We start from the raw sequence: 4,869 nt of genomic DNA on the forward strand, positions 1-4,869 counted from the left end.
CACTGCGGTAAGAAAGATACGAATGTGAAGGAGAAGGAGCTGTGATGGATAGCGTATGATTTGTTCCTTGTTCAGAAACGTACTGGTCTTGTGCTGCCAATTCAAGAGGCGGGGCAGTCGACAGCCCGTCAGCCTTGCCTGGTGGAGGGAAGGGTTGCCAGAACACGGCTGGAAGTGAAATGGGGAGGGTCGCCAGCAGTGGAACAGGCATGAGGGAATCACAAGGAGCACCCTGAGGTTCCGTTGGGTCCTGCGGGCTGTTCGAGATTTCCATTTAAGAGCCCGAAAGGCTGGCTGGAGGTCGTATTAAGGGTCGAGGGTCGCACAGGCAGGCCATCAAATACCAGTCAGAGGGCCCTGTGCGCTGATTGTGTTCCTTGGGTCGGTGAGGACATCGATATCGGCTAGGCACCATGGGAAGGGTTGCCAGGCCGCGGCTAGCAGTCACATGGGAAGAATCACCAGGCCACGGCTGGGAGTCAGATGGGAAGAGACGTCAGACCACAACTACATGGCAGATAGGTAGGGTCGCCAGGCCACGGCTGGGAGTCAGATGGGAACGGTCGCCAGGCCACGGCTGGGAGTCAGGTGGGAAGGGTCGCCAGGCCACGGCTAACTGGGAGGGGTCGCCAGGCCACAGGCTGGGAATCAGATAGGTAGGGTCATCAGGCCACGGCTGGAAGTCAGGTGGGCAGGGTCACCAGGCTACGGCTGGGAGTCAGATGTACAGGGTCACCAGGCCACGGCTGGGACTCAGACGTATAGGGTCGCCAGGCCACGGCTGGGACTCAGATGGGCGGGGTCGCCAGGCCTCGGCTGGGAGTCAGGTGGGCGGGGTCGCCAGGCCTCGGCTGGGACTCAGTTGGGCAGGGTCGCCAGGCCTCGGCTGGGAGTCAGGTGGGCAGGCTCGCCAGGCCACGGCTGGGACTCAGATAGAGAGGGTCACCAGGCCTCGGCTGGGACTCAGACGTGTAGGGTCACCAGGCCACGGCTAGGACTCAGATGTGCAGAGTTGCCAGGCCTCGGCTGGGACTCAGATGGGCAGGGTCGCCAAGCCTCGGCTGGGACTCAGATGGCGCGCCGCCGGTCGATACCGCTGGGCTGGCCGACCCTGATTGATACCAAACCGCGAGGGACCCACCTCTGCGTACATTTGCATCGCGAACGGCGGCCGGCTCGACTCCCGGCTCGGCTGCAATTGCCTCGGAGGTCAGCGCCGGCCGTGCGGACGATGGGACTGTTCCAGTGTTGGTTTACGGGCACAGGGAGCACACGCCGAGCAAACTGAAGTACAGAGCTTCGCGACGCGACAAGATGCAAGTTATAGTCGAAGTTTTCTGAAAATCGTAAGAGCTTAAGGTGTACTTTGATAACATAAGGCGTGCTAAGCTTTCATGTATGGCCATCGCTCGGCCCGATGCTGCGTTGATTCAGGTGTCTGTGTGTGTGGATCAGTACACAGATGCAACTGACTCACTCAGCTCACGTGTGCAAACGCTTGAAAGACGAAAGAAGCTTTGCTGCAATACGTCTCATGCATTCCAATGTTTGACAATAGTTGGAATCAGGGAGTTTGGCAAAACAACTTTATCCGAATTTCGCTTAGTTGTAGTTTATTGCGCTGGCTCACGTCATAGCAAACAAGTACCAACGCTTGATGCCTCCGGCCCTGAGTTCCAGGGCCACTGTTCGCTCTTTTTGCTTGAACAGACTGGGGCAGACGGGGCCAGACAGGACAACAAATGACGTTCTCTTTTTCGCCGACGGCGCATCATTATACGCTTCATACCTGTCACGTGATCCTCTGTAGTCGCAACCTACGCTGAGAAATGGCTTAAACTCCATTTATAAACATGAGCGAGGCTGTTTAATTGCGTCCAATGCCCCAGAGCAGCCTCATTGACAACAAAACTGCTCTAAGCTGGGCACGACCTTCGTTTGTAGACGAGCCCGTTACGGCAACTAATAACCACAAGAACCTAATTCTTACTTTATTCACAGATCTTCAATTTCAGGTGCACATCAATAAAATGATACACGAGGTAAACAGAGCTTCAGGACCACTCAGTCGGACTGGCAACCATAGAAACTTTGTGGTCCCAATCTACGAAACTTGTATTCAGTTTTACCTTCCTACTACATACTGCCTACTGCGACGCAGCTTACGACGTGCATTTGATCCTTTATGACATGCGGCTTCCAGAGACCACAAAAAATAACTGTGATCCTTGTTCAAAGAGCATCGTAAATAATCTAAACCAACAAGCATCGATGCGAACTCGCTACGAATGCCTCGACCACACGACGCGAAATCCAGCCATTATACTCACATTCCCAACGACAAGTTCCAACGCAAGGAGCCTCAATCACATCACGGCCCCTCTTCCATGTGCACGGACGCTGGAAGAGGGCTTCGCAACGAGCCAGCACAGTCGCCTTATCAGCTCGACCACGCGATCGGGTGACCCCACATTCGCACCTCTCCCAAATCTTGGCACAAGCTTCCCGGATCTGCCCGTGCCATTGCCTCACCTATAACCTTCAACTGAGATACATCACAGCGGCTGAAAACTCCGATGCTTTCAATGCTCTACTTTCCAGGCAGTAAGTTCGGCCACACCCTGCATATAAAATTAGGGATAGACAAAACCAGTTTAAAAGCACGCTATTAACAATACAGGAAGCCACTACACCAACTTACGCCTGCTGCAGAAGTGGGGAAGCTGATCGCACTTAACACACGTCATTTCCATGCACTTAACAGAGCCAAGCCTTTTAGCATAATTATGAATATTTTCACAACGATTTATCTTAACCACTACCTAACACAAAACTTAACGTGCTTTATATGTAACACGCTAAGTACCAGCAGATGCGGCTGTGAGAGCTTCTTTTCGAAACCAGAAGGCTTTCCCATGAGAAAAGTAAAACAGGCAACCCTTAAATCAGTTTCGGCTGTTGGATGTCAGGCCCCGTGGTGGGCAAACGGCCCTCAAACTTCCCGTCGCCGTGGCTTCGGGCATCGGCGGCTGCGCTGCTCACGGTCGCTGGCCTGAGCGCCGTGTGCTTCCTACAGTCGCTGGCCTGAGCGCCGGCGGCTGCTTCCGACAGTCGCTGGCCTGAGCGCCGGCGGCTGTGTTTCCGACAGTCGCTGGCCTGATCGCCGGCGGCTGTGCTTCTGACAGTCGCTGGCCTGAGCGCCAGCGACTTTGTTTCCGACAGTCGCTGGCCTGAGCGCCGGCGGCTGTGTTTCCGACAGTCGCTGGCCTGAGCGCCGGCGCTTCCGACAGTCGCCGGCCTGAGTGCCGGCGGCTGTGCTTCCGACGGTCACTGGCCTGAGAGCCGGCGGCTGTGCTTCCGACTGTCGCTGGCCTGGCCTGGGCGCCGGCGGCTGTGTTTCCGACAGTCACTGGCCTGAGCGCCGACGCTTCCCACGGTCGCTGGCCTGAGAGCCGGCGGCTGTGCTTCCGACAGTCGCTCGCCTGGCCTGAGCGCCGGCGGCTATGTTTCCGACAGTCGCTGGCCTGAGCGCCGGCTGCTGTTTCCGACAGTCGCTGGCCTGAGTGCCGGCGCTTCCGACAGTCACTGGCCTAAGCGCCGGCGTTTCCGGCAGTTGCTGGCCTGAGAGCCGGCGGCTGTGCTTCCGACAGTCGCTCGCCTGGACTGAGCGCAGGCGGCTGCGATGCTCCACTACCTGTCCAGATCGGGGGCGGTGCTGCACGACGGATCAGATTCAACGCGTAGGTTGACTTTGGGCCCGGGCAAAGGGCAATACTCTCGCAGCGGTCGCCGGTCGCACGTAAGAATTGCTTTGCCACAATAGACGCCTAGTTACATGCAAAGTGCACTTACATCAATCATTCAAATCCAATTTCCACCATTGGAAATTATTTGCGGTCGTAAACTTATGATCCTGTTTAGCGTGCTGCGTCGAAACGGCCTGGCCGATCGCCGCAAAGGTGAGGCGGTTCGCCGGATCGGTCATGGTGCCGGCTTCGAACCGATCGGTGCCAGGTGGCATGTGCCACGCTCCGCGCCCCGGGGGTCTGCAAGGAATAACTGTCACGGGCGCGGTGTGCGGACGATCACAGGAACCCGTCAGCCGGCGGGAACGTGGCAACCGACATGAACCATGATCCACCGAGGCGTGGCCGGTTCCACCGAACAAGCAGGGTAGCTGGCATGGCATTAGTTCTGTGGGTACGCAAATGTCAGTGGCATAGGTGCACCGGGTGGCTTGTGGCACACGTGCTCACGCTTGGTACCCCCATTTTTCCTATGGCAGTGAGCGACAGTAAAGCGTGACGTTGTAGTGCCTCCTGTATGTGCGCTGACTCCCTGCAAGATCGACATGCCATTCATATGTGTTTCTTGACGGTTACGGCGGGGCCAATGGCTTGCTCTTTCAACGCACTGGATGCGGCTGTGTCGATGACGTAATGAGCTCGAGCGGAAAAATTTGGCCCACTTTTTGATGTTCGTAGATGCTGTTTAGACATAATGTCCGGACAAAAAGCCGAATGGCATCAAACAGTAAAATTCCAACAAAAAAATTCGAGGAAGATGAAAGTTGACAGGGACTGAGACCGACAGGATAGGGAGTCGCTTTGAAAATGTCAAGGGACAAAGTGTTAAAGGGATAACATGGAAAGGAATAAAGGTTGAATCAAAGAGAAGTCGAAGGACAAAAGTCCGAACAGGATAAATGTCGACAGGGATACACGTAGAATCGGGGAAAGCCGCAAGGGATCAACTTCGACGACGTTAGCGGGTCAGGCAATTCACCACCGGAACAAAAAAAATTGGATAGGAACCATGAACCGTGGCTTGGTGTTTGTAAAAGAACTGATGGGAACAAGGGTACTTACA

Source organism: Pollicipes pollicipes, unplaced genomic scaffold, assembly GCF_011947565.3.
Source record: "Pollicipes pollicipes isolate AB1234 unplaced genomic scaffold, Ppol_2.1 Scaffold_4295;HRSCAF=5057_pilon_pilon_pilon, whole genome shotgun sequence".
NCBI lineage: Eukaryota > Metazoa > Arthropoda > Thecostraca > Pollicipedomorpha > Pollicipedidae > Pollicipes > Pollicipes pollicipes.